General features: G+C 34.9%; 1 protein-coding gene across 5 annotated transcripts in view; it reads left to right on the forward strand.

Moving 5' to 3' along the window:
* Positions 1–1,811: 1,811 nt before the first annotated feature.
* ZBTB21 (zinc finger and BTB domain containing 21) overlaps positions 1,812–20,319 on the forward strand; it is a 63,677-nt gene continuing 45,169 nt past the window's right edge. For 2 of the 5 annotated variants that reach the window (XM_051984756.1, XM_051984760.1), the window contains exon 1: positions 1,812–1,924. The gene's annotated coding sequence lies outside the window, so the exon portion shown is untranslated. The other 3 variants (XM_051984759.1, XM_051984758.1, XM_051984757.1) reach the window with 3 other exon arrangements.

The raw sequence follows: 20,319 nt of genomic DNA on the forward strand, positions 1-20,319 counted from the left end.
GTTGTTTTTTAAAGGGAAATGGCCTCACCTCTAACCCAGACTATTGCTATGCCTAATTGGACTCCTTGCTTGAAGTCCCCTTCAATTCACCAAAGTGATTTTCCTTAAGCACAGATCTGACTGTATTACTTCCCTTCTCATTAAGTGCCAATGTTCCTTCTTTTTTCTACTTTTAAACACAGTTTAAAAATGCCTAGTCTGTCCCAACCTATTGTATATTCTTCTCTTCTTCACCCTCACCCCCACCCCAGTTTACCAAACCAGTCACTTGTTTCTCATATATTTCAGATCCCAAGGATTGTACCTGCCCCTTGTCTCCAAAGCACCTTCCTCACCACAGCCTCTCTAAATCCCTCAATTTTTTCACTTTTCAGTTCAAGTACCAACTGACAGATAGGGCCTTATTTGATCCTTTCAACTTCTTCCTTACTTTTTTCCAACTATTATTTAACGATTCCTCATCTGGAAATGGGGATAACAGTACTTACTTTCCAGGGTTGTACTAAGAAGAAAATAAGATTTTCATAAATGAGTTTTGCAAACCTTGAAGCACTATATAAAATCGGATTGTCATAATTACTATTTGTGTCCTAGTTGTCTCCCCCTTGACTATAGGAATTGTTTCAATTCTCGTGTTTGTAAACTATGGCTATGTGTTGTAAACTAGAGCAAATCATTTAATTCTCGGTGTTCTAATGCTAACTCTCCACAGTTACTAATCGAAGGTATGCTTTACTTGCACTGGTAAAGAAAGTTTTCCTTATTTGTGAAATTTCAGTATAAGTTGTTTAATAAGTACTTTTTGATTAACTATCGATTCAAGTTAGTTCCATTCTAGTGCTTAAGCAAAATCGAAAATAGTCCTATAACGCTTTTAAGGCGTAGAAGGTAACCTAGAAAGTTGTCAACTGATGCAGTCTAACAAGAACTGGAAACCTTTCCTTCTCTCCCCCTTCCGCAATCCACCCTTCATGGGGGTATGGAAACTGTACCTTAGTCAGTAATTCAGGGAGTGCATCTGCATATTATGCGGATTTAGGATGCTTGAAACTATTTTCAAAGCCTCAAATTTCTCAGTTTCTTCTTTTAAACAGCCTGAGAGGCTTCACCTATTTTTGGTGTGAGACAAGGGAGAGGACCTCTAGGAGCAGCTTTTTCACTCCACTAGGATCATAGACGTAGTGTTGGACGGGACCACAAAGGCCACCTAATACAGTTCCAACCCTTCCCCCACTCCCCAAACTAAGTTTAAGTGACTGATCATGCGACTCTTCCATCCGGTTTAAAAGTGTCGGGCAGAATTTGAACCCACGTCTTGATGCTCTGACACAATAACCAATACATCATCCAGTGGGCCCAAAGGCTCATCGAAAAAGCAAAAGTAATTCCAATCTTCCAAAAGGGGATTACAGCATTTTTTCGCTTTAAAAAGAGATTCCGGGCGGAAGCTGTCGGGGAAAGGGTGAGAGGGAAACATACACCGGCCAAAATCCTGCAAAAAGCAGCTGGGGAGTCCCTGGTTCGGGGTCACTAGTAACCAGCTACCAGCATCATATTCCAGCTACTGATTTCAGCACTCACTCTTTCTCTTCTATTTCCTCAAGTTTAAGAAACTCGAGCACGTACCTACTTTGCGTGTCCTGTCCCCCTTACTCTCTTCCCCTCCTCCTTCCCCCCTGGCCCCCAGTCCCTCAAATCCTAAGGCTGCGAGCCAAGCCAGCCTTAGCCACAGCTCCCTCCCTCCCTCCGGGCGTAAGGCAGCCAATGGGAACGCTGCGCACGTGACGAGCTCTGCCTGCGATGACCTCATCCCTGGTGTGGGATGACGTCAAATTCAAGATGGATGGAATCACAGCGGCGGCGGCGCCCGCGAGCTAAGCGTCAGCGGACCTAGGCCTGTGGTCCGACACCGAGCTAAGGGTCGGTGAGTAACCGCCAAATCTCTCGCTCTTTGAAAACTTCTGGGGTCTGTAGTCGGCATTAGCCTCCCAGTAAAACACGGCCTTTCCTGACGTAACTCTGAGGTGATCTCTCTCCTCTTTCCCCCCCACCCCTCCACCAGAGGCTTGCGGTCCCTCAGTGCGCGTGCGTCTTGTTCTGGGTAGCGCTGCGCATGCCCGTTGTCCTTCGGCAGGCGCTTGTGTCTCTGTGCTGCGCACGCTCTTTACTATTAACCTCAGTGTCCTTATTGCGCATGCTCTGTTCCCTAAGTTTATACATTTTTTTTTTAAATGAAGGCCCTTAACTAACATTCCCTCATCTCCTCCACCTTGTTTAAATGAATGCGACAGCATTCAGATGTCAGCGCACGTTCTTTGCGTAGAGCAGTTGAAACGCCGTCATGTAAAGAGCGCGTGTTCGCGTTCTAAGCTAGAGTTAATGGGTAATTGTGTCACCGCCTCTCACCTATAACGCAGTCCTCTGCGGGGTCAGGCTATGGGGGCGTGGGAGAGAACCTCGGAAATAACCAGCATGCGGCCAATCCCTAAGGTGATTACGGAGGTTGCTAACCAGTTACCTTCTCCCTCCCCAAGCCCCAGCTCTCCATTTCACCTTTCTATTCTGCTGTTGCTGCTTAGCCCGCCCTAGTTTTGAGACTGCCTCCTTGCTCCGGGTCATCTCGATGTACTCCGGCCCGGATTACAGAGAACCCTCCTCCGCATATGTAGACCTCTAACCACAAAAATCCCATTGTATCCCCTTAAAGCCCAAGCTGTGGTCAACTAGAGTAAAACTCCTCTCTCAGTCTAAGTAGTCCAAAATACCGGAAAAAGCAGTTTTTCCCCAGCTAAGGAAGATTCATATCTTTTGTTTAAATTCCTAGAGTTTATAATTTTATTTGCTAGAGAATCAAATGAGAATTTTCGTAAAACGTTTAACACAGTGCCACACAGCAGGCTCTTAATTAGTGCTTCCCCTGCTCCCTCTGGAAATATGTATATATGCTTTGAGGTATCTGAGTCAAAGACTATTGATGATTTCATTCTGAGCTTGATATGGGCCTAAGTAAAAGTTTAAACCACAGATTCAGGATGTATCAAAAGTACTTATGCCTAAAGATAGGGGCATGTTTTTTTGAGTTCATAAAAACATTATCCTAAGGTCTTATTCTATAGTTTCAGCAGAAAGTGGTCTGTCCTTGCATTCTTAAAGGAGCTATAGCTCAAATAACTCCCCAAGTTCACCTAGGTGAACTATATTCTATATTCCACTACAATTATTGGTAGATTATATAATTGGGGTATGAAGGTCAGCCTGGCAAAGTTTAGAGAGGCTCTTGAAGAAGTTGGTCACGGGGCAGTGAAATTTTTACCTCCTGTAACTATTGATGGGTTATGGTCTCTGTCAGTGTGGTGAAATCACAAGAAATCAAAGATCCTTGAAACAAGTAAGTATTATATCTGGAATTGTTAGAGCCTACCTAGTTAAAAAAATTGAATGTCTACAGATGGAAATAACGTAGATATCTTTTTAAGAGAAAAAATGTTTTTAAAGGTCTGAAGTCTATAAAAACAATGAAATAAATCATATTATTATGTAAGGAAATTCCTTGCACCTTTTTATTAAGTTCATAATTTGAATTTTGTGATAGCTCCTATCCACAATCTGGTACTTAATCAGAGCAGGAAAGATGGAGGTGAGGGATTGACTTTGAATAAGATGATTTTGCCCCCTCTACATATCAGGGGCTGCAGATTGCCCTAGACAATTTATTGTTGTTTTTTAATGTAACTTTGGCCTTGGCCACTAATTCAACACTCAGGTACTCAGAAGAAGTTAGAGTTAAAATTAATCAGTTAAGTTCTTTTTTTTTTTTTTTTTGAGGGGAAGGAATTTACTTGGAGGCAGTTTTTCCATTAAAACTTAAATTTTACTTCTGTTAATGCTTAAACAGTTATGTATGTAACAGCAGTTAAAGCATATTAATATTTTTTCAGAAATAATGCTTATAGTTTTAAGTTTTTGTATAATGTCATCACAGCAAATTTAAATAAATATAAATAATTAATATCTTAATTTTAAGTACTTTAATGTACTGCTTTTCAGAAAATGAACATGTTCAGATTTCTTCTGCTTTTCCATTAATGATATTAGGCAAGATTTAGGAAATGCAACAATTAGCACTATTGACCTTCAGCTTCATATAATAGGGGTCATCTTTTAAAATTCATTCCACTAATAGTTGCTGGGAAAAGAGAACTTAACATTCCCTCCTAGATTTTGTGATGGAAGACAGGAAAGTTGGGAAAAGTCAGATGTACATTATAGATTGGGGTGAGTAGATGTCAAAAATTTCAGAGGAACCATAAGAAGGCCTCTTTGTCCAAAATCCAAAGGGTAAGGTAGCCCAGGAAGAATAGAAAATATCTCAAGGAAATTCTGAAGACACAAAACAATTCCCGTTAAAAAGAAAAAGGACAATTATCTAAAGCAGGAATTCTTAACTTTTGTTGTGTTCTCAATCTCTTTGACTGTCTAGTGAAGCCTAATTTTACTGTGGTTTGTTGCCTACATTCATAATTGAAGACAATATTAAATTTCAGTTAGAGATTAATAAAAATAAAAATGTAATTATTATTGCCCATCAAAGTTTTATCAATCCCAGATTAAGAACCTAAAGTCCAAAGGGACCAATGTGGATGCAGAGGGAACTCACCAATAGAAATTGAAAGTGGCATAGTGGAAAGCTGTGTGAGTTAATTCTCACTTGGGTACTTTAACTTCCCTGGACTTCAGTTTCTTCATCTCTAAAATAAAAAGGTTAGATACATTGTCTCTTCCAGGTCTAGATTTATGATCCTCTATATATAAATTCAGTCTCCCATTCAAACATTTAAGTGCCTAAATGTAGTAGGCATTATGCTAGACTTTGAGAATAAAGAACAATACAAAACAATCCTTGCCTTCCAGGAACTTGCCTTTTGTTGTGTACCAGTTGTATGTACGCCAATAAGTAAATATAAAATAGATAGAAAATACACATGAAATAATATGCACTGGGAGGTCACTAGCAACTGTGGTAAAAGAGATGTTTCCCATATGAAGATAGGTTGAATTTGAAGAAAGCTAGAGATTGTGTAAAGTAAGGTGGGAATGTATTTCAAATATTAATACAGACAGGAGATAGAATGTTGTGTGTATTGAACAGCAAGAAGGTCAGTTTTGATGAACCAACTTGACATTTTAAAAAGACATAGCATGAAAAGGCCAGATTAACAGGATGAATAGTAAAATCCTGTGAAAATAGTTTTAGAAGTACTAAAGCTTGTATGAATTGTGAGCTGTAAGGAAAGCCAAGGACAAGAAAAAAACATTTTATTACTATATTGGAGAACATGAAACAATTATAATTGACAAGGGAGAAGGTGGAGTTATTCACTTCTATTTTCTCTTCTAAAGAGAATGTTCTTTGATTTAGAAAAGATAAATATGTATAACTAATAAAGAGTTAAAATGCTATAAAAATATGGAGACTAATAAGCTAGTACTTTTTTTTTTTTTTTTTTTGCTGAGGCAATGAGGGTTAAGTGACTTGCCCAAGGTCACTGAAAGAACTAATATATGTGATTGTTGAACTAGAAAGAATCTTAATATTAAAGATTATATTATTTAAAAATTAGAAGAGAAACAGATTGTATACTTGTCACAGTTGTGGGTATAATAATATTTTATTTTTCCCCAGTTACATGTAAAGACAATTTTAACATTTACTTTTTCCACTAGATAGTATTTTATTTTTTCTCTTACACGTAAAGATAGTTTTTAGCATTCTTTTTTTTTTTTTTTTTTTTTTTTAAAGATTTTGATTTCCAAATTTTTCTCCCTTCCATTTCCTCTCCCCAGGACAGCAAGCAATCCGATATGAATTATACATGTATGATCATGTTAAACATATTTTCACATTAGTCATGTTGTAAAAGAACAATCAGAACAAAAGGGAAAAACCACCAGAAAGAAAAAACAAAAAAAGTGAAAATAGTGTTTATCTATTTGCATTCAGACTCCATGGTTCTTTCTCTGGCTGTGGATAGCATTTTCCATCATGAATCTTTTGGAATTGTCTTAGATCATTGCATTTTTGAGAGCAACTACACCTATCATAGTTGATTGTATAATATTTCTGTTCAACATATATTTTTCATTTTGTTTTTGGTGATGCAATTGGAGTTAAGTGACTTCTGTACAGTCATAGAACTAGTAAGTCTTAAGTATCTTAAAGTTGGATTTGAACTCAGGTCCTCCTGACTTCAATGCTAGGACAGTATTCACTACAGTATCTTCATTTGCCCCTTAACATTTTTTCACTTTTTAAAAATTAAAGCCTTTTAATTTTCAAAAGATATTCATGGATAATTTTTCAATATTAATCCTTGCAAAACCTTGTGTTCCAATTTTTCCTCACCTTCTCCTTACCCCTTCCTCTAGATAGCAAGTAATTCAATACATGTTAAACATGGTAAAAATATATGTTAAATTCAATGTATACATATTCATACAATCATTTTGCTTCACAAGAAGAATCTAATCAAAAAGAAAAAAATGAGAAAAAAATAAAATGCAAGCAAACAACAACAAAAAGAGTGAGAATGCTATGTTGTGATCCATACTCAGTTCCCACAGTCCACTCTCTGGATGTAGATGACTCTCTAAATTGCAAGATCATTGGAACTGGTCTGAATCATCTCATTGTTGAAAAGAGCCATGTCTATCAGAATTGATTTATCATATAATCTTCTTGTTACCATGTACATTGTTCTCCTGGTTCTGCTCATTTCACATAGCATCAGTTCATGTAAGTCTCTCCAGAACTCTCTGAAATCATACTCCTGATCGTTTCTTATATAACAATAATATTCCATAACATTCATATACCATAACTTACTCAGCCATTCTCCAATTGATGGACATCCATTCAGTTTCCAGTTTCCAGCCACTACAAAAAGGGCTGCCACAAACATTTTTGTACATGTGGGTCCCTTTCCCTCCTTTAAGATTTCTTTGGGATATAAGCATAGTAGAAACACTGCTGGGTCAAAGGGTATACACAGTTTTATGACCTTTTGGGCATAGTTCCAAATTGCTCTCCAGAATGGTTGGATCACTTCACAATTACACCAACAACGTATTAGTGTCAACATACACATATATATATATATATATATATATATATATATATATATATATATATTATATATATATATATATATTTATTTATTTATTTTTTATTTTTTTGGTCTATATATATATATATATATATATTTAATTATTTTTTTTTATTTTTTTGGTCCACATATATTTTTAACAAATTTTGAGTTCTGAATTTTTTCTCTCCCTCTCCTTGACACAGTATTTGATATAGGTTATAGATGTTCAATCATGCAACACATATTACCATATTAATCATGTTGTGAAGGAAGACAGACCCAGATGAAAAAGAACCATGGGAAAAAATAGAGAAATGATTTGTATTCAGATTCCATCATTTCTTTCTCTAGGAGTGGATAGAAATTTTTATCATGAGTCCTTTGGAATTGCCTGGGATCATTGTATTGTTTAGAAGAACTAAGTTGATCTGGTCTAGAACTAATTGATCATAAAGCAGTAGCTGAGTATAACTAGTGAGTAACAGTTGATTATGGTAAAATATTGCTATTACTTGTGGTACAATGCTTTACTCATTTCATCTAGAACCAACTCATGTAAATCTATCCAGGTTTTTTAAAACCACTCTAATCATCATTTTTTAGAGCACGGTAATATTCCTTTACAATCATATAGTACACTTGTTTAGCCATTCCCCAATTGATGGGTATCTGCTCAATTTCCAATTCCTTGCCACTACAAAAAGAACCGTAAATATTTTTGTACAAATCTGCTCTCCCCTTTCTCCTTTAAAAAAATTTCTTTGGGTAGATCAAAGGCATGCCCTTTTGGGCATACTTCCAAATTGCTCTGCAGAATGGTTGGATCAGATTGCAACTCCACTAACAGTGGAATAATGTCACACTTTTCTTACCTTCCCTCCAATATGTCATTTTTTTTTCTGTCATGTTAGCCAATCTGATAGGTTTGAAATTGTACCTCAAACTTGTTTTAATTTGCATTTCTCTAAATCAGTAGTGATTTAGAGTATTTTTTCATATGACTATCTGAAAATGGTTGTTCATGTCCTCTAACCATTTATCAATTGGGGAATGACATGTGTTCTTATAAATTGGCTCAGTTCTCTATGTGTTTGAAAAATGAAGCCTTTATCAAAGATATTTACTATTAAAAAAAGTTTCCCAGACTGGCTTTTCTTCTTGATTGCATTGTTTTGTGTGTATGTGTGCAAAATATAATCACCATTATAATAATATAATCAAAAATTTCCATTTTATAACTTGTAAGAATATATGCTCTGTTTGGTCGTAAATTCTTCCCCTTTCCATAGATCAAACATAAACTTTTCCTTGCTTGTCAAACCAGACAAAAAGAATTAAAGCCCGCCTTCCCGAAATTAAGTGAGCTATTATAGAACAGTTGTCAGAATCTTTGCCATCAAATTTCTCTGATAAAGGTTTGGTATCTGATATAAACAATTAACAATTTATGTTTGTCTTCATACATACATATATAAGTATATGATCAAAAGTCATTTGTCAGCAGATAAGCAGAAAAGGGATGTAGTTCTCAAAAGAATATCAAATTGTTAACAATGATATGAAATGCTCCCAATGACAAATAATAAGAGAAATGCAAATCAAAACAACTTTGGGGGTTTTACTTCACATCCTACAAATTGGCAAAGCTGACAAAATGGGGAATAATTTGTGTTTAGCATTATGGATATATGGCCTTCACAGATTCAGATCATAACTCATTTAATAGAAATTTTTGAGTTCTGATTAATGGAAGAATTGTTCTTTTTTTTTCTTTTAATAGAATTTTTTGAAAAAATTAAGAGTGTGAACTGTGTATGGGGCTGATTGATATGGGAGAGATGTTATAGGAGATATGATCTCTGCTTGAATAACATATAGCTTAGGGAGATATAACCAGGTGACTATTGAACATCTGTAATGTGCCGAGGCTCTACCATATTTAAAGAACATATAGTCTTACTAGAAAGATGCGTCATTTTATTAAAAATAATATTACAAGGCACAAGTGAGAAGCATCAAACAAGTGATCTCTAAAAGAGCAAGGGGATTTGGGGGGAGGAGATAGAGCTCTTTGGAGTTGTTCCACTTTGGAGTGGAAACTGTGATGGGATTTAGTTTTTGTTTCTATATCAATTTATATAGATATAGATGGGTATATCTTTTTATGTATATTATATATGTATGTATTTTTATATCTCACCCTACTTGTATGTGTGTACATAAAGATATATGTAATATACATATATTGCATATTTACACACAAACATAGCTAATATGGATATATGTTTTGTGTGACTTTAGTATCATTGCTTGCTTTCTCAAGGAATAGGAAGAGGCAGGGAGGAGGAAGAAAATTTGATACTTAAACTTTTTTAAAAAGAATGTTAAATTTTTTTCATGTATTTAGGAAATTTTTAAATTAAAGTACATTGAAAAAAACATATACACAGAATTCTATTCCTTGTAAGAAAGAAAAAGGCAAAACAATTTTTTTTTAGCAAAACTAATCAACACATTTCATGTTGACATGCTGGGCACACCCATAGTTTCCTACAGTAAGGAAGGGAGGGAGATAATATTTTTTCAAATCTTGATAAAACACAATATTCAGGATTTAAAAAAATTTGTTCCTTTTATTTACCTTAATGTAATTACTATATATATTTTCCTCTTGCTTATTTTACTTTGCAGCATTTCATGCAAGTCTACTTCTTTATTCTTTTTTTAATTCTTCATATTCACTATTTCTTTTTAAAATTATATATGTGTATGTGTGTGAATATAGATACACATACGTATATGTATGTATGTGTGTGTATATATATATACACACACACACATACACACATACACACACACATTTTTTTTTTTTAAATCAGCCAACATCTACCTTCTTACTTTCCTACCTTAAAATACCACCTCCAAACCTCCCTCCCCATTGAGAATAAAAGAAAAACAAAACTGCAGCTAGATGGTACAGTGGATAGAGCACCGTCCCTGAAGTCAGGAGTACCTGAGTTCAAATCTGGTTTCAGACACTTAGCACTTCCCAAGTCACTTAACCCCAATTGCCTCAGCAAAATAATAATAGTAATAAAATAAAGTAAACATAAGTAAGCAAAATAAATTTCTGCATTGTCTTTGTCCAAAAAAATTTAATGGCATATTCTATAATCTGAGTCCTCCATCTTTCTATCAGAAGGTAAGTGGCATGTTTTAACTTTAATCCTCTGGAATCATGGTTGGCCATTCAGTGATTGGCAACAAAAAATTGTTTGTCTTTTCCATATTTTTGTCCCTATATAAATTGTTCTGCTGGTTCAACTTCATTCTACATTGTTTCCTACAAGCCTTCCCAGCTTTTTCTGAACCCCATTTATTTCTTACAATAAAATTCTGTCACATTTATATGCTATCACAGGCAATAATATCCTCATATTTGAATGTAAGCAGTTTGTAACTTGTTTGGTCTTTTATTATTCATTCATGTTTACTATTTTATGTTTTTCTTAACTCTTACATATTGAACTTGGAAATTTCAGTACAGGTGTTTTTTTTTTTCATCAGGAATACTTGGAAGTCTTCTATTTAATTAATCTTCTGGCATCATACTCAGTTTTGCTGAGTAAATTATTCTTTACTGTAAGATTACATAGCCTTTGCCTTCCAGAAATTTGCCCAAGTTCTCTGTGCTTTTAATGTGGTGGATGCTAAATCTTGTATGGTTCTGAATGTACCTTATAAGTATTTTCTGACATTGCAATATTCATTACGTTCATACATTCATTTAAAAAATCATTCATCTATATAATTCTGTGTATTTAACTTGGAAACTCTGTATTTTGGCTCTAATGTATTTGGGTATTTTCATTTCAGGAGGTGTCCACTTATTTGCACTTTGCATTCTGGATATAAGAGACATCCCTTATATATAGATAGAAAACTTAGTTTTCTTTGAAGATTTCTTGAAATGTGATGTCTATACTTCCTCCTTTTTGGGGGAATCCAGTAGTTTTTTTTTCCCCTTGATCTGTTTTCCAGTTTACTTGTTTTTGCCAGGAGATACTTTACATTTTCTTCTACCTTTTCAGTCTTTAGATTTTGCTTTAATATTTTTTGTTGTCTCTTGGAATCATTGACTTCTATTTGGGCCATTCTGGTTTTTTCTTTTGCAAGATTTGTATCTCTTGTGGCAAGTTGGTAATTCTCTTTCTAATTCTTAATATCTCTCAATTCTTTTCCAAGTTTTTTCTCAAGCATTCTTATTTTCTCATTTATAAAAATATTTTTTAACCTCTAAAAAAGAAAAAAAAAGATTCTTTTGATTTATCTCCTACAGGAATTCTAGTTAAGTTGTGTTTTTATAGAGACTTGCTTATTGATTCTCTATTTCTGTTCTGAGGACCTTGCCACCATAACTCTTATTCTTCTAGTCAGCTTCTTGGCTTTAGATTTGCTGTTAGGGCTGGACTTGGAACAATTTTTCAGGGAGGGACAAGGCTGGTTCTGTTGTTGCTTTCTTGGGAGTATTGAGTATTGTATTTTTCAAGGATCTCAGGGACAGATTAAGGACATATAAGCTTTCAGTGTTTTCCAGTGTGATGTTTGCTTTACCCCTGGTCTAAGTCCTGAAAGTATTTGATCCGGCCTTTAGTCCAAGCATCAATATACAGCTACTAGACTCAACCTATATTAGCTAGCTGGAAAACTCTGCTGGTCCAGAGTAAATTAACTGTAGGTTCACTTTTGATTTGAGATCCTTACCCTGATTATTCCTTTGTAAGCTTGAGACTGGGTTATTTGCTGGAATTGAAACCTTCCTCTATTCCTGGAATCTGAGGCACACTGCTGATGCTTGCTTCTAAACTTGATCCTTTCATTATATGCTGCCCAAAGCCTTCCTACCCAGGAATGTCAGCAAGTCCCCTACTCAATTCAGTCTGAGTTGGTGATCTTAAATGGGTAGCTGCCAGTTGACACCTGCCTGTTTATGGTTCCTTGATGTGATTCTGGGACTCTTTCTTATATATATTTTTGTTTTTTCTCCCTCTCTTCTCCCCCTTTTCCTCCTACCCCTGCTTCCAACAGCAAGCAATCCAATATAAATTAAACGTGCAGTTTCTCCAAACATAGTTCTCTGTGCATCCACTCAGTTTCCAGTTTCTTGCCACTTCAAAAAGGGTTGCTGCAAACATTTGGTTCTTTTCTCTTTTTTATGATCTCTTTGAGATACAAACTCAATAGAGACAATGCTGGATCAAAAGGTTTTATATTTCTTGGGGCATAGTTGGAAATTGTTCCTCTGGGATCCTTTCTTGCCCTAATGTGCAATCTTTCACTGGGTGCTAGAGTGAACTGTGCGTGAAGCTTTCCTGGTCTGATAGTGTCCCTAATGTATCTCTTAGTTTGTCTCTCTTTTTCATTAGTCTGGGTTAGAAGAAAGACTCACTGTGATTTTTCTGAATTTCCCCTTCAGGCTTCAGTCTGGTGAATTTTTTTAATAGGCTGTTTGGAGAAAGTTGGGATTGAGGGGAAGAATAGCTGAACTGTTTTCTGCTGTTCTACCATCTTGACTTTCCCTCCACCATCTTGACTTCTTCTCTATTTTGATTCTCATAGTTCAGGATTCCTCATCCTATGGACATCTTTGTTCCAGATCTTTGCTACAGTAAATGTATTGTAAATAAAGACTTTCTGTAAATATGTTGGGCCTTTCTTTTTATCCTTTATCTCTTTGAAGTATATTTCTAATTGCAGGATCTTCAGGTCCAAGGGTATGCACATTTTAGTCACATTCTTAACAATTTCAGATTGCTTTCTGGAAAGGTTAGACCAATTCACATGTCTGATGAGATCAAGGTAGCAATACCTAGTTTGAAATAAACACGTGACAAATTCACAATGGCCATTCTCTTTGCCAAAAGGAAGATTTATTTTAGGAGAAGAGCTTACAGATAAATTAAGAGCTAAAATAGACACTGGGAGTGGCAAATAGGAAATAGAGTTGGGAAAACATTTAGTTAGAAAGGAAAGGAATTTCCTTTAAAGGAATATGTTATAAGGCCCAAGCATGCAATTGATTGATAGATTAGATCCAAAGAGCAATTTTAGCAGATTAACCATTATATATATTATATATATAGTTAACTATAATAAGGAGAAAGACACCATTAGAGGGAGGATGCTATGAGGAAGAAAAGAGAGAGTAACCTCATATTGGTCTTCTGAAAGTTACTTAGCCAAGATCATCATCATAAGCAAATCTTTTATAGGGGAAATACCTTAGATATTTCAGGTGCAGAAGTGGGAACTCAAGAAGGAGTGTCAGAGAGCTACATGAAATGCACCTGGAAGACCAGGTCCCAGACCTGTCTAAAGATATGCCAATCAAAATAGTGTGGGAAAGTTAGCTTCCTTTATTTATGCAATTATGCTTGATAGAGTTTAAATTATGACTGTCTTAATTTATGGTAATAGGACAGTCTGGGAAACATAAGTTCTCATCAAGATTATCTGCAAGGTTGTTGTTATTGTCTTTAAAATGCTAACTAGATTGGAGACAGGAAGGATGTATTAGTAATAGACTCTAGACATCACATTTTTCTATACAAATAGGAATTGGGCTTCTTCTTTTACCTAATGATGGAAAACAGTCATTTACCTAATGACTACACATTTTCACGTAGAAAACAGGAAGATTTTATACTTGCATTTTTATTCATGGCTTTTAAACTGACCATTTGCTCATAGATATTTGCTATAAGAGAAAAAAACAGGGACATAATTACAGAACAAAGCATCCTTAGTCATTTTATTTTAGTTAATAATCTTTTGACAACCAATCATGCATTAACAATTCCATCTCATACTTAGACTCAGAAATAATAAAATGGAAAATATTCCACAACTGGGAAACTGAGTCAGAAGGATCTGATCTTGAGCAGAGTCTAAGATTGTCCTCCCAGCTCTTTATCCTGATAGACATCCACCTATAAGTTCAGAATGGTATCCATCTGAGAACTTATGACATCTCTCTTGAATGGTTGGATTACTGATACTTAATGATCCATCAAACAATCATACCCAAATTCAAAATTAAAAAGAATATTATTTATAGAGAATTTCTCTCAAATAGCCAATTCCCACATCAGAGACTTCAGGTTTAAAGGAAAAAAAAACCCTCACCAATCATTCTGCATAGCCTAAACCAGCCATTCTCGTGGCATGCTTTCTTTTCACATGCAAATGAACTTGAGGAGAAGGGATTTCATTTCCCCAATACTGGGCAGATAAAATTCAGTGCAGGAAAATTACAGGTTTTGAAAATCCTGCTTTAGGTGTTTGAAGAAAGCTGTAGATCATATATTGGTTAGACAGGGAGACCATGATGCACTAAATAAATGTTAAATAATTTGCTGAGGACAGATGTAAACTATGGAAGAAGTAATCATTTTGAAAGAACTTGCAGTTAATCAAAACTTTAAAAAAAAATTATAGCAAACTTCTCTTACAAGTTCCCTGTATTGCTGAGCATTATTAGAATCTTTGATAAAGCATCATGAATGACTTTGCTTTAAACAACTACACACTTGAAAAACAAATATTCAATTATAAATACTTTGTAGACATAGATAATTCACTTTAAAAAAAAAGCAATTTAAAGTTAAAGAATTTCATTTAATCAGCAGGGAGACTCAGAGAAGGGCTGAGCACTAGTAGGAAGGCAGCTCAGGTGAGGACTCTCCACAACAAGCCAAGGCGGGGAGGGTGAAATATCTCCTTATATTCCAACTGATCTAAAATAAAACTATGATACAGTTTTCAATTCTAGTTTCAATTTATACCTGTATTTTCTTGAATGGGAATTTCACATTCCATACCAAGTTCATTTCCTAAGACTTATGACATTGTTAGCTAGATAGAATGGTTCTGGTTTGTTTGTTTGTTTTTTCATTTCCCCAACTTGAGAGCAGGAAGGAGGGAAATGCTAACAGATCCAAGAATAAAATCCATTAGATAAAGTCTTCAATGTATCCTTACTTCCTAGACACAGTGAGAATCAGTTTTAGGTTTTAAAAATCATCAATTTCAAATAATTCAAGAGAATAATTTATCTCGGTACTATAACCCATGAACTCAGTTAATATTTCCTGAGAAGATATCACACAGGTGATAGATAGCGCATAATATTTTTTTTTACAAATTGTACAAGATACAATTTAAAAAGCAATGTAACACCTTAAACATATTTCATCTAATTAGGAAATATAAATATGTGATCTCTTTGAATAAATTACCAAAGAACTTTGGTTTAATACCCATTGCTTGCTTAAAATCAAATCAAATTCAGATTTAAATTTTCAGTAGCAATACTTTAGTATTTGTACACACATTTCTAATGTCTTATACCCAGAATAAACAAGCTCACAATTTTAGCATGCACTGATTAATAGTAATTATCTCATACAATTTTAGAATCAGAATTCCAATTTAAATATAACCCCAAAATTTAAGGTGACAGAAACTTCCTTTTCACATTTCAGTAATTTTCTATATTTTTACCTATCTGTTCAACTCTTCAGCAGTTAATGTTGAAGGGAAGAGGTTTCTCATGGAGTGCAGGATGATAAGCCATATTCTTTTATACACATACATACAGGAGGGAAACATGGGAAGTTCCTTTTTTGGGCACAAGGACTAGATGTCTAGCTAATGCCAACGTGTCAGGAGGTTTGTGAGGGAGATATCTGAGGGAGATTGGCCTACTTTCCATGTCAGAAATGCTGAGGGACTTCCATCAAAGATGTTGGGGTACCATCATGAATTCCAAAAGAATCCAGGCTTCAAAGTATCAAGCCTGGGACATTAACTTAGCCAGGATAGATTCCACAAGGGCAGAGAAGTGTGGAAAATCCTAGAGAGGGTTTTTTTTTTTCTTTCTATTGCTTTTCTGCAAGCCTCAGGTTCAGGCCTATAGAGGACTTCTTTTAGTTATGTGTAATTTGCCTACTTAAAAACATAACAGGCTTCAAATCAAGATAGCTAACAGAGAGAAAGAGAAGAGAAACTGAGAGAAAATAAAAGAAGTACCCCTTTTAAATTTTAACTGGTCAGATGTCACAGGAGTTCCCCTTTTCAATATTTGGAGAGTGAAAGTATCCCTAGAAAGCCAAAAACCACAAGCCTACACTTTAATAGCCTCTCATACTCCTATTCTGTCTTCATCTTGTAGCCAATGCTCAAAAAGCCGCAGACCCACAGAAAAGTAAGGTCCACACCAGAGATGGCAAAACTTAATCCGAGGCATTCCCCCGAAGATTATATGGCCCTCAGTTTTCCCTAGTTATCTATGAGCCTTGGGGGGGAAAAAAAAAGAAGAAGAACCTGGAAATTCCCCAAGGACTCCACTACAGTGAGAAATGATAGTTAGAAATGGGAAGAGGGAGGGATCCCCTTATCTTCAGGTTAAGGAGAAGGCCAGCAGGTTTCAGAGCACCAGATTTTGCTGAGTTCCAAGTCATACCACCTTCATAGGAAAAAATATTGGGATATTCATTTTTTATCTTTGGCAAGGAAAAGACCACAAATTTTGAACATCAAATGATGTAGCAATATCTAGTTTGAAATAAATGTGACAAATTCACAATGGCCATTCTCTTTGCCAAAAGGAAGGTTTATTTAGGAAAAGAGTTTACAGGCAAAATAAGAGATGAAATAGGCACGAATAGTAAATATGAAATAGAGTTGGAAGAGCATGTAGTTAGAAAGAAAAGGAATTTGGAAGAATCCATTAAAGGAATATACCATGAGGCCTAAGTATACCATTGGCAGGTTAGATCCTTAGAAGAATTTAGCAGACTAACCAATTAGTTACAGTAAGGAGAAATACAACATTGAAGGGAAAACACTATAAAGGAGTAAGAAAACCTTACAGTCAGCTTAGTTGTGAAAAGAACTTAACCAAGATCTTCATCATAAGCAGAACTTTAATAGTGGAAATATAGTCTTGAGTTCCTCAGATGCAAAAGTGACAACTTAGGAAAGAGAGTCAAAGAGCTACATAGAATGCACTTGGCAGACCAGGTCCCACACTTGTTTAAAGTTATACCACTCAAAATAACCTGGGAAAGCTAACTTCCTTTATGTATGCAATTGGGATTGATAGTGTTTACATTATGACCGTGTTAAGTTATGGTTATTGGATAGTCTGGGAAAACTTAAGTTCTCATCTAGGTTGTTTCAAAGGTTATTGTAAATGTCTTTAAAGATGCTAACTAAATTGGAAGCAGGATGAATATATTAGCAATAGACTTTGACTTCACATTATTCCATATGAACAGTATTTGGGCTTCTTCCTGACAGGAAAAGAGAATTCACATCATGTGCACCAAAGGTATAAATTTATGCTTGAATTTTCAATCTCTATCAAGCATTGGAATCCCATTTTTTTCTTTGCCATTTTATTTGAACATTTAAAAAGGTTTTCATTGTTATATTTTGGGTTTTGGGGGTTTTTTTGTATTAGCAGTTTTTTCCCCAGAATCTGTCCTTCCTTTTCCCAGACATCTTTCCCGTTGTAAGTAGTAAGTATACTTTGAACCAAGAAAAGAAAAAAGAAAAAAATCAGCACAACTGATCAATATATTTTTAAAAAGTCCAAAACCATATGCAGTGTGCAATAACTTGTGGGTCTTCTACTTCCTCAGAGGGATAGATTGGTATTGCCTCTCATATCTCTTCTTTCAGGTCTTGCTATTCTTAATAATTTTATAATGTTTACATTTTACTTTGTATGCAAACAAATCCACTTACATTATAATTATTGTAATATTGTTTGTTTTAGTCACATTATTTTCTTGCTTCTCCTCCTTTCTTTATGAGTTCATTGAAATCCTTGCACATTTAGAGTTGCTACATTCATCATTTCTTATACCATTGAAATATCCCAATAAATTCATGTACTATGATGGGTCTAACCATTCTTTAATCTATGATCATTTGCTTTGTTTGCAATAATTTTATATCACCAAAAATGCTATTATAAATATTTTGGTGAGACTTTCTTAACAGTGGTTTCCTTGGGATATAAAACTTGTAATAGAATCTCTGGGTCAAAGGGATATTAGCCACTTCATTTGCATAATTCCAAATTGTTTCCCAGTATGGTTTTTTTTTAATTTTATAGCTCCATCAGCAATACATTAATGTGCTTGTCTTTGACTATTGCCATTTTTCTCATCTTTGCCAATTTTCAGCAGATAAGGTGTAATTTCAATATTATTTTGATTTGCATTTTTTTTATTAATGATTTGAAGTATTCATTCCCAATTCTTTAAAAAATTGTTACTCATATTCTGTGACCATTTATCTGCTGGAGAAAGGTTGCTGATGTTAAATATACTTGTTAATGGATTAAATGTCTTGGTTACCAAACCCTTATTAGAGAAATTTCATGCAAAGATTTTTTTCCCCCATTTGACTGCTTCCCTCTTTATTTTTCTTATCTTAATAGGAACTGGTAGCTAAACTGACATAGGGCTGGGCTTGGATTTGGGAACACCTGAGTTCAAATCCAGACTTAGATTCTTATAAACAGTGTGACCCTGGACAAGTTGTATAACTTCTATTAGTCTCAGTTTCTTCAGCTGTAAAATTGGGATAATAACAGCTTTTGTTTCCTAGGGTTGTTGTGAGGATCAAATTAGATAACATTTGTAAAAATTTTTTTATGAAGTTTTTATTTTCAAAACATATACAAGGATAATTTTTTCAACATTGATCCTTGAAAAACCTTGTTCCAATTTTCCCTCCTCTTCCACCTTCCCCCTTCATCTCTTACATACAGATGGTATGCAATCCAATATATGTTAAACATGGTAAAAATATATGTTAAATCCAGTATAAACATATAAATTTATATAATTACTGCACAAAAAAAAAAACCAGATCGAAAAGTTAAAAAAAAGAGAGAGAGAGAGAGAGAAAACAAAATTCAAGCAAACCACTACAAAAAGAATGAAAAATGCTATGTTGTAATCCACTGTCAGTTCCTACAGCCCTCTCTCTGGGTGTAGATGGCTCTCATCATCATAAGGTCATTGAAACAGGCCTGAATCATCTCATTGCTGAAAAGAGCCACATCCGAGACTTACATGAACTGATGCTAAGTGAAATGAGCAGAACCAGGAGATCATTATATACCTTAACAATGATACTGTTTGAGGATGTATTCTGATGGAAGTGGATCTCTTCGATAAAGAGAGCTAATTCAGTTTCAATAGATCAAAGATGAACAGAAGCAGCTGCACCCAAAGAAAGAACACTGGGAAATGAATATAAACTGCTTGCATTTTTATTTTTCTTCCCGGGTTATTTATACCTTCTGAATTCAATTCTCCCTGTGCAACAAGAAAACTATTCGGTTCTGCACACATTATTGTATCTAGGATATACTGTAACCTATTCAACATGTAAAGGATTGTTTGCCATCTGGGGGAGGGGATGGAGGGAGGGAGGGAGGGGAAAAATCGGAACAGAAGTGAATGCAAGAGATAATGCTGTAAAAAATTACCCTGGTATGGGTTCTATCAATAAAAAGTTATTTAAAAAAAAAGAAAGAAAGACTATTAAAAGACTTGAAAAAAAAAAAAGAAAAGAAAAGAGCCACATCCATTAGAATTGATTATTAGGTAATCTTGTTGCCTTGTACAAGGATCTCCTGGTTCTGCTCATTTCACTTAACATCATTTCTTATGAGTCTCTCCAGGATTTTCTGAAATCATCCTGCTGGTTGTTTCTTACAGAGCAATAATGTTGCACAATTTATTCAATTATTCTCCAACTGATGGGCATCATTTTCCAGTTCCTTGCCACTACAAATAAGGCTGCCACAAGCATTTTTGCACATGTGGGTCTCTTTGCCCCAGAAGTTGTTTTTTTTTTTTTAAATCAACTAGGGAGAACTGCTTTATGAAATATTAGGTTATTGTTTTTTTATTTTCTCCTCTAGTCTGTTCTATTGATCTACCCCTCCTTTTTTTTTTTTTAATAAGTATCAGATAATTTGGATTATATGTTGCTTTATAATATGTATTGAAGTCTAAAAGTGCTAGTAAACCTTTGTCTTCACTTCTCTTCATTTCCTTCATATTCTAGATCTTTTATTTTCCCAAAT

Source organism: Antechinus flavipes, chromosome 3 (genome assembly GCF_016432865.1).
Source record: "Antechinus flavipes isolate AdamAnt ecotype Samford, QLD, Australia chromosome 3, AdamAnt_v2, whole genome shotgun sequence".
Taxonomy (NCBI): domain Eukaryota; kingdom Metazoa; phylum Chordata; class Mammalia; order Dasyuromorphia; family Dasyuridae; genus Antechinus; species Antechinus flavipes.